Genomic DNA, 9,363 nt, shown 5'->3' on the forward strand with positions numbered 1-9,363 from the left:
GCTGTTGTGAGCCCAGTTCAGTTACAGTTCTGTCGTCGGTTAGTGTGACTAATCTTATGGACATCCCAGCATCGCCATGAGAGTACAGTTGAGTCAAATAACATCTGAAATATGCTAAGCTCAGGCCTGGATACAAAACACTTAGCAAATAAATGTTAAGCATGATTTTTGTTGTAGATGATCAAGACTGAAATCACCCAAGTTTAAATCATTTAACAGATATCTATTGCTTAATATCTTAGAATATAGTGCAGGTAGGTCATAGCAACTTCCTATTTGGGAAGGTCTCTGCATAGCAAAGTCATGACTTAGGGTTGTCTTAGAATAGTTTGAACCATGCCACAGGCACATATTATAACTTACGTCATCCAAAGTCCAACTTGTTATTTCTTGGTTAAATATAGCATACTATCCATATCTTTAACTTCTTTTCCTCCTCAGTTTTAGTTAAAATGATGGTAAAGGAGTATCCATGGACAAACCATGTTGGGGGGAGATGTTCATGTGTTCCTGGCTGCTCTGACTTAAAATAATCACATAGAAACTATATTATTTGCAATAATGTTTGGCCAATAGCTTAAGCAAACTTCTATCTAGCTCTTATATCCTAAACTAACCCATCTGTATTAATCTGTGTATTACCACAAGGTTGTGGCCTACTGGCAAAGTTTCAGCAGTCTCTTGTAGAGGCATCTGTCTCCAGCGGGCAGTTAAATAGCTTCTCTCTGACTCTACCTACTCTCTCTTTACATCTCTGTTTGGATTTTCCACCTGGCTTTACTCCATTAAGCCACTGGCCAAAAGAAGCTTTATTAATTAAACAATAAAAGCAACATATACACAGAAGGGCTTCCAACACTATTTCTCCTTTTCTGTTTAAATAAAAAGGAAGGTTTTATCTTTAAAAATAGTAAAATTACATATAACAAAACAGGTATCTAGCAAGAATTACAGTTACAATATTTATATCTACTTTATCTTTTATTATAACTAAGGAAAATTATAATTATAATTATCTATTCTTCAACTTCATCAAAGACCAAGAAGGATCTAATATTACCTAAGCTAACAAGAAGTACATTGTAAGCAACTTCCAAATCTCTAGAATTGACAGAGACATCTTGCTGCCTGGACAGTCACCCAAAGTTTTTCTGTAATGTTGCAGGCGCACACTTTGGCCTGCTGGCCCATAGTATCTAGCAGACTTTTTCACGAAGCAGGAAATTTCAAAGACAATTCCACCTATATTGGCAGTTTGTCAGTCACTTTTTTCTGTGTCCTTCAGAATGTCTGGCAGACTCTTTCATGAATCAGAAACCCCAAAGGACTGTCTCACCTTCTTTAGGCAAGTTCAGCAGTCATTTTTCTGTGGGTCCTGCAAGTCCAGTCAAACAGTCCAGGCAAGATCAGTTTCTTGCCCAAAGGGCTAACCAACTCCATAAGGAGCCTCTTCGATGCCCATCTTTCTCTTGAAGTAATTGGTGCTGCATGGAGCAGATGTGTCTCATTGTCATGTAAAGTCTAAGTTCTTAAACCATTTTAAGTGACATATTCTGTTAGTCGTTGAGAAGCTTGAAGAATAACTATCCATCTGAAATATATCTGTACATCTAGAAAACCTAACTAATATGACTATTATAGCTTAACTGTCATAGATGAGTATCTATTAACTTATATTTCACAATTATACATTACGTTTTAAAATGAGCTGTACAAACACAATACCTTCATCAAGAGCAGATACACACACACACACACACACACATATATATATAAATTGATCTTAAATTTGTATCAATAGACCAAGATCCATACCAATGCAAAGTATTCATACATATAATATATCCCCCTTTAACTGTAAACAAACATTTATAAACAACCATTTAGGAAATTTGGGCATAGTTCTCTCCAAACTGCTTCATGCTTTTTTTTTTTTTAGGGGTATTCGCAGTGATCTTTTGGGAGATCTTGGTCCATCAATCCAAATTAGTCTGGATCCTAATTTAGCATAACCTCTTTTCCAAAGCAACAAATCCTTAGACCTAGAATTTGAAGTCAAGATATATGTGTATGTTGGTTTAGCTTAGTAGCCCACACAATGAAATGCCTCTCTGTACTTAGCTCCTTCACAGTCAAAAAATTCAAAGAAAACAAAATACTATACATAAATGCCCCTGTGGGTGTGTTTTTAACCTTGTGCTTTGTCTGCCATCTCCTGTGCCCCTTGAGTCACTGAAGACCAAGGTCATCTAGTTGGCAAAGGATTTCAGCAGAGACATTCATAGTCTGGCTTTTACCTGCACTCTGACTTCTTGACAAAACAAAACAAAACAAAACAAAAAAACAAAATCAAACAGATCATCATTGCAAGTCACTTTAGATTTTATTAAAACATTTTAGTTTCATTGTTTAGAGACCAGCAACTAATTTCAAGAATGTAGAATGACGGGACCACAGCACCCACAGTCAATCCATCCTTTAAAGATGACCCAACACAGAAAAGGAATCCAATTAGTTTCTTTGACTATAAGACTATAACATGAGGGCCTGCTTGGTTTCTGTACTCCCACCAGGTTCCACAAATTACACAGAGGTCTATATTAATTATAAACTGGCCCATTAGCTCAGGCTTCTTATTAACTCTTGTAACGTATATTAGCCCATTATTTTTATCTATGTTAGCCACATGGCTCAGTACCTTTTTCAGTGGGACAGGTCACATCCTGCTTCATCCAGTGTCTGGACAGGACTGGGGAGGAATGGGCTTCCTTCTTCCCAGAATTCTTCTGTTCTCATTGCCCTGCCTCTACTTACTGTCTGGTTGTCCAGCCTATACTTCCTGCCTGGCTACTGACCAATCAGCATTTATTTAAAACATAATTGACATAATACAGAATTGTCCCACACCACTTCCTCCTCCTCTCTTTTTTTTTTTAAAGGAATATATTCATAGTCTATTTTTTGGGAATGTGGGCATAGTATTCCAGACTACTTCCTACTGGTTGGGATAACCACACCTTTAGACTGACTAGACAGAGAGTGTGTGATTGGGGGAATTTAAGTATTTCTACATTTTAGCAAAAGTAAACAATGCTATCCTCTGTAATCATTTATCGTGTCTCTGAGGCAGGAAGCTGGAGAAGATGACTGTTTAAGGCCCTTTGACTCCTGCTATCTGCATGGTCACTGTGTGTATGTGGGGGGAGGAGGGTGTAGACTTTTAGAATGTCTTTTCATGGGAAGTTTCTGAAGTGATATTATGAAACTGGTCTAGTTTCTGTCTGTCAATTCCAACTGCCTGCAGTGAAATTTCCAGGTAGTGAGTTTCACTCTGCAGGATACAAATTTCTTTTTCGGGTGATTTTTCTGCTTTTTTAGGCAGCTTTCAAAATCATATACAAAAACGTGTAAAGGATGGCTGCCTCCATCTGTATCCCCGGGGATTCCCCTTCGGCATCTCTGTAGATAAGACAGACGACACCTCAGAACTAACAAAATCAATTTTCCATTAATAGCTGATAGTGTAGAGACTGTGAAGATTAAGAGACAGGGGACTACATTCAGTATTCAGAAAGGTTCTCTCATTGTCATGAGTCACTGGGGTCTTTTGTAACACGACTGACGTAAAAATATGCTCACCAGGAATTATTCATTGATGGCGAATTTAATGTCTGGTGCCTTATTGGTTCCCCCAAATTTCCCACTGTGTGACAGTAGCCTTCCCTTTGGGAACTGACTTCTCAGGGCAAGCGGCAGCTCTGCTCTCACCTGTGCTTCCCAAACTGTTGCTAAAAAGTAATTTTAATTTGACATGCCTAGAGATCACCATAATTATATCATAAATATAAGCGATGAATTTAAATAAGAAGTAAAATACAATCTTATACTGGTTAGGGAAATAAAAGTCTATACAGTAGATCTGTGTTCTTTGTAACATGTTTTTATATCATTTCTGCTGTATCTTAGCCTCCCTAGGCAAGCAAGACACATGCCTGTCTCTCTTGCCCTTTCATTCTCTCTGCCCCGTCTTTTCTCACAGCATCTTTCCCCAGCATTGCTGATTCTTTCCCAGGCCAATTCTTGCTTGACCTCTTTGTCAGTTTGAATGAGAATGGCTCTTACAAGTATACATATTTGAATATGGGATCCTCAGTTGGTGGAGCTGTTTGGGAAGGAATCAGAGGTGTGGCCTTGTTGGAGATGTGTCAATGGGATGCCTTTGTCATGGTGTTTTTTTACGACAACAGAAACCTCAATAATGATCCCTCCATTACTTATTCCAAGTATATTAGTGACTTCTCTTATTGCTATGACCAAATATCTGCCAAAAAAAAAAAAACATTTTAAGGGGAGATAGGCTTCATTTTTAGTTCATGGTTCAAGAGTACAGGCCGTCATGGTGGGACAGACTCAGTGCTTGCAACTATTCAGTTGGGATTATGGATTCAGAGGATTAGAATCTATGATGATAGTACAGCAAAGGAACAACTGAGAGCTCACATCTTAACACTCAAGCAGAAGGCAGAAAGGGACAGAGAATGCTTTGGGAGATAGATGAATCTTCTGAGGCACTGGAGTCCTTTGTTGGGTACTCTCTTACAACAATAGGGAAAGCAGCTAAGAGACGTGATGCTTCAAATTCAAATCACAACACCAAGAAAATTAAGACCAGTGCACAAATAGTAAATTAAGCATAGACTGCCCCACCATTCTGAATTAACACCCATCAGCATTCTGTCTTATCTGCTGTCTTAACACACAAAAATGTTTAATGTGACCTTTATACAAAAGATACAGGGTCTGGGGCGCAGCTCAGAGTGGAATGCCTGCCTCCCATGCATGAAGCCCTGGGTTCCATTCCCAGCACTGCACAGAAGAAAAAGCACAAATTAAGAAGTCCTCTGTGATGACACTTCCGTCTGTGCGGTGGGCACAGGTCACAGCATCTGGCGGGCGGAGAGTGGACAGCTGCTCTCGGAGGTAGCAGGAAACAGCTTCGCCATTTTGGAGGTGATCCCAGTAGTATTTATGGAAATTTCAATCAAGTACATGGACCTTTTGAAACTTTCTGGAAATCCACTTCTGTCTGAGCATGCGCAAACTGTTTTGGTGAGAGGAGATTGACTGCTCCGTTGCTGGCAGAAAACGGGGACCAGTCGAAGTATCCGTCAGTGTACCTTCCTAGTGAAACTCAACTTCCTTCCGCCGAGATCAGTCCAAGAGGCTTTCCGAGAAGAACGGCCGGGCCTTCTGGATCTGCTCCAGTCAATTCAGCATTAACTGGCTCGTGTCGATGAAGCGCTCGACTCAGTTCACCAAACAGACCTCGGCCCGGCTGTCCAGCTTGGGCCCGGGTTTGTTCATGCACTTCTCCCAGCACAGCTCAGTCATGTGATGGACCAGCAGCTGCACCCTCTGCTTCTGCGTCTCCACCTTCACGAAATGCTGCAGCTGCGGGTCTGCAGCGTCCAGGCTGCTCACCGGCGAAGACCAGGAGGCCTCCATGCCAGTGAGCCGCAGGGACCGGAAGTGCTCCTCTTATCTGCTGTTTTAAAGGAAATTGTATATCGCTGGTACCTTGGCCCTTTGAATACCCCTTCTCATTCTTCCCAGAGGAAAAGGCTCAGAAATTTTACCAGTCCAGGAACCACCCCTTCTAGGAAGATGCCCCTGGCTGATGAACTTTTGACTCTGAGATTTCAGCCTGCAGAGAATGATCTATCCATGTTGACACCCCCAAATGAATATTGAATGCAACCTTAACGGCTGGTGTCTCCCAGGAGACCAGAAGTGAATTCATTTTTGTGTTCCTTGTGCTTTACTCAGGCCTGGACCCAGAGCCCAGTCCGATAAATATGTTACAGGAATAAGTAAGGGAATGGACTCTCAGACATGTTAATTTGATTTGTCTGACTTCTCCGTTTCTAGTTGTTTACTGCCATATCTGCTAAGAGGATGACGTCGGCTTCACCCCTATGGAGTTACAGTGTTGCTGTCCAGAAGTGTGTACTGAACCTAAGTGAGTACAGTTCCCAGAAGTGTGAACTGGCTGCTGTGCCAGCCTGAGCTGATTTCTGGGGAAGCTGCAGTAAACAGGAACTTCAGATGCTGACAGGCATCGCCTTCCACTCATGCACTAGCTTCCTCTTCCTTGACCAGGTGAAGCCAGAAAATGGTGTAATAAATATGATGACATCCACAGGTCAGACTTCCAGAAAATTCTTGATGTGAGGGTTATTAATTGGGGTGGGGAGCAAACCAGAAAATCTCCAACTCCAATTTTCTTTGTTTCTTTCTTTTTCTTTTTTCTTTTCTTTTCTTTTTTTTTTTTTTGATTTCCTGTGAAAGTTTCATATTCCAAAAAGATCCAGCTATAAGATCAGCTCTTATGGAAGGTTGGTTCATGTTTCATTATGAGCGTGGGGGAAGAGAGGTAGGCTGAGCGGTTGATCTGCACAGTTGATTGAATTTGCAGGTGAGTTTGTCCCTTTGTGTCTTTGTATCATTCCTGGTTTAGGAGAAAGAACTTTCGGGACCTTTTCAGTTACTTCTCCAGTTCATGCCTTTAGGATTCCGAGTGAGACAAGCAAGAGTAGCCTATGGGGGACACTTGAGTCTTCAGAGAGCTCACTATCCCCTAGTCTCCTCTGGATGCAGACTATTTTTGAGATATTTAGGGGTTGGTGAACATACTGTGGGTCCTAAGATGGGTTAGAATGGTCCATCAGCCCATTCCAGGCCATCTCAGGTGGAGGCTGTGTCTTCCCAGGCCGTGTTGGCTGTGAGTTTCCCCCATCGCTGTCTCCGGCCCACATTTCTGACTTAGGATGTTTTATTTGTTCTTTTACAAACAACCTAAACAGACCTGTTTTCTTCATTTACTATAAAACATACAGAAGGCACCAAAAAGAAAACAAGGAAAAGTGCAACAAAAAGAGAAAGTCTGGTATTTTCTCCCCCAGGTCGTAGATTATCAGTGTTGCTCCTTACCTCTGACTGCTGTGTCCCCAACTTTGGAGATCACCAAATAAAGGCTATTGAAAGACCTTACAGTGTCCTATTAAAACATCTGATGTGGAGAAAGCAAATAGACTTTACCTCTAAATGAATTTTCTGGCCAGGAGCTGGCTGTAGTAATTCTCCCTAGGTAGAAGGATCTCTAAATAGCGTTTGCCCGCTTCTGATTCTTCCAGATTACCACGTCCGGTTGCTCTCAGACAGTCTTAGGGAAGAGGGAAAATAATGAGATACTTAAATTATGATAAAAGGAAAATAAGAATCTCTAATTAATTTTATTCATCTGAAAAGATCACAGGAAAGGAAATAAAGCACGCTGGGGCAGCCAACGAGGCAAAAATCTCACAAATTCTTCAAATGCGAGGAAGATTCTGTGATAAGCCCTAACTTTCTGGTAAGCATTTTAATGGATTCTTTAATTAGCCTTTCTGGAAAGTTCACTGATGAGATGCTGGAATAATGATCCCCTGTGCTCTCAAGTGTCTAGGCATTAACTTGTAAGGTGGGTGAACATACCAATGTCTCTGTCCCATGTGCCGGATGGGGTCTTGCCTGTGTATGACTCAGGAAAGGACCAGATGGGCTGGTCCCTCTCTTAAATGACAAGGGCTGTGAGAAGCAGCCTTCTCCCTGTCTTCCTCTTTATCTTCCATACTCTCAGTTTCCTCAAGACCTCAGCTTCAGAAAAGAGAATTTTGGGATGGAGCCTTTCTGGAACATCTTACTACTTCTGTGAATGTTTTAGCTCAACATTTCTAAGCATGCCTTAGCCTTGGAATCCATTCTGGTTTGATGAATTAATTGTATTTTTATTTTTAAATTAATTTTTATTTTATTAGTTAGTGTATATTCACATGCACACTCACGCCAGCATTTGTGTGCATGGAGTGTGTATGTGGAGATCAGATTTTTGTGTTTAGGAGTGTGTATTTGGGAGTCGGTTTTCTCCTTCTGCCTTAGTTTTGAGGCAGGGTCTCTCCTTGCTTCTTCTACTCTTGTTACCCCAGGCTAGCTGGCTCAGGAATTTCCTGGCAGTTTTCTGGTTTGGGTCCCACCTTGCCATAGGGGTGCTGGGATTGCAGATATATGCCACCACATCCAATTTTTTTTTTCTTTTTTTTTTTTTCTTTTTTTTTAATGTGTGAGTTCTTAGGCTTGTAGTTAGGCTTGTAGTCACAATGCACTTTTACTCACTGAGCCGGATATATCCCAGTTTAAGGATTAGTTATATGTTGCCAGCCTCTCAGAAGTGTCTTTTCGGGTATGTGCCTTCCCCCCCCCCACATATATATGTTTACTTTGTAACTGGTACACTGATGTTTCTCTTCGTTTCTTGCAACATGTTTTTCTACATGTCTCATGTTCAGGCTGGGTGAGGTACGGGGTAGGTTCAACAAGATGAGTGGTATGGCTCTTGGGTAGGTGAGTTGCTTATAGACAAGCCTGAGACTTGGTTTTGAACCAAGCTAGTGGTACTCTGCTCTTGGGCTCAGATTTCACAGTCCTCACGTGGTTTGGTCCCAGCATGCTACTACATGCCAAGGAGGGTGCACACAGCCTACTACATGCCAATGAGGGTGCACACAGATTACTACATGCCAGTGAGGGTACACATAGCCTACTACATGCCAGTGAGGGTGCACATAGCCTACTACATGCCAGTGAGGGTGCACACAGCCTACTACATGCCAATGAGGGTGCACACAGATTACTACATGCCAGTGAGGGTGCACACAGCCTACTACATGCCAGAGAAAGTGCACACAGCCTACTGCATGCCAAGGAGGGTGCACACAGCCTACTACATTTCAGTGAGGATGCACACAGCCAACTACATGCCAATGAGGGTGCACATAGCCTATACATGCCAGTGAGGGTGCACACAGACTACTACATGTCAGTGAGGGTGCACACAGCCTACACATGCCGATGAGGGTGCACACAGCCTATACATGCTGATGAGGGTGCACAGCCTTTTACCTTACATCCTTACATAACTACTTCTTGTGCCTCTGGCTGAAAGAAGCTAAACCTCAGATAATTTATTCAGCATAAATTATGGCTAACCTTAGTGGAATAATGCACACTTTTGATCCTCTTTAGATACAGTGTCAAGGGGGAATAGTCCAAGTATAGAAGTTTCTTCCTACATTTTTTTTTAAATTTAAATCAAATTTCAAATCTTGAGGACATCTGTTATTCCTCAAGGACATTAAATCTACAAAAACCAATGCCTGAATCATACCCTTAAAAATATAATCCATAGTTTGTTTTGTTAGTTACATTTTAAATGTCTAATTACTCTTATTTATTTAATAATTCATTGTTGTATAATTAAAGGCTTAA

General features: G+C 41.3%; 1 pseudogene; it reads right to left on the reverse strand.

The window, feature by feature from the left end:
• Positions 1 to 5,211: 5,211 nt before the first annotated feature.
• Positions 5,212 to 5,505, reverse strand: LOC130870446 (putative mitochondrial import inner membrane translocase subunit Tim8 A-B; annotated as a pseudogene).
• Between the last annotated feature and the right edge of the window lie 3,858 nt (positions 5,506 to 9,363).

The sequence above is a fragment of the Chionomys nivalis genome, chromosome 2, assembly GCF_950005125.1.
Source record: "Chionomys nivalis chromosome 2, mChiNiv1.1, whole genome shotgun sequence".
Classification (NCBI taxonomy): domain Eukaryota; kingdom Metazoa; phylum Chordata; class Mammalia; order Rodentia; family Cricetidae; genus Chionomys; species Chionomys nivalis.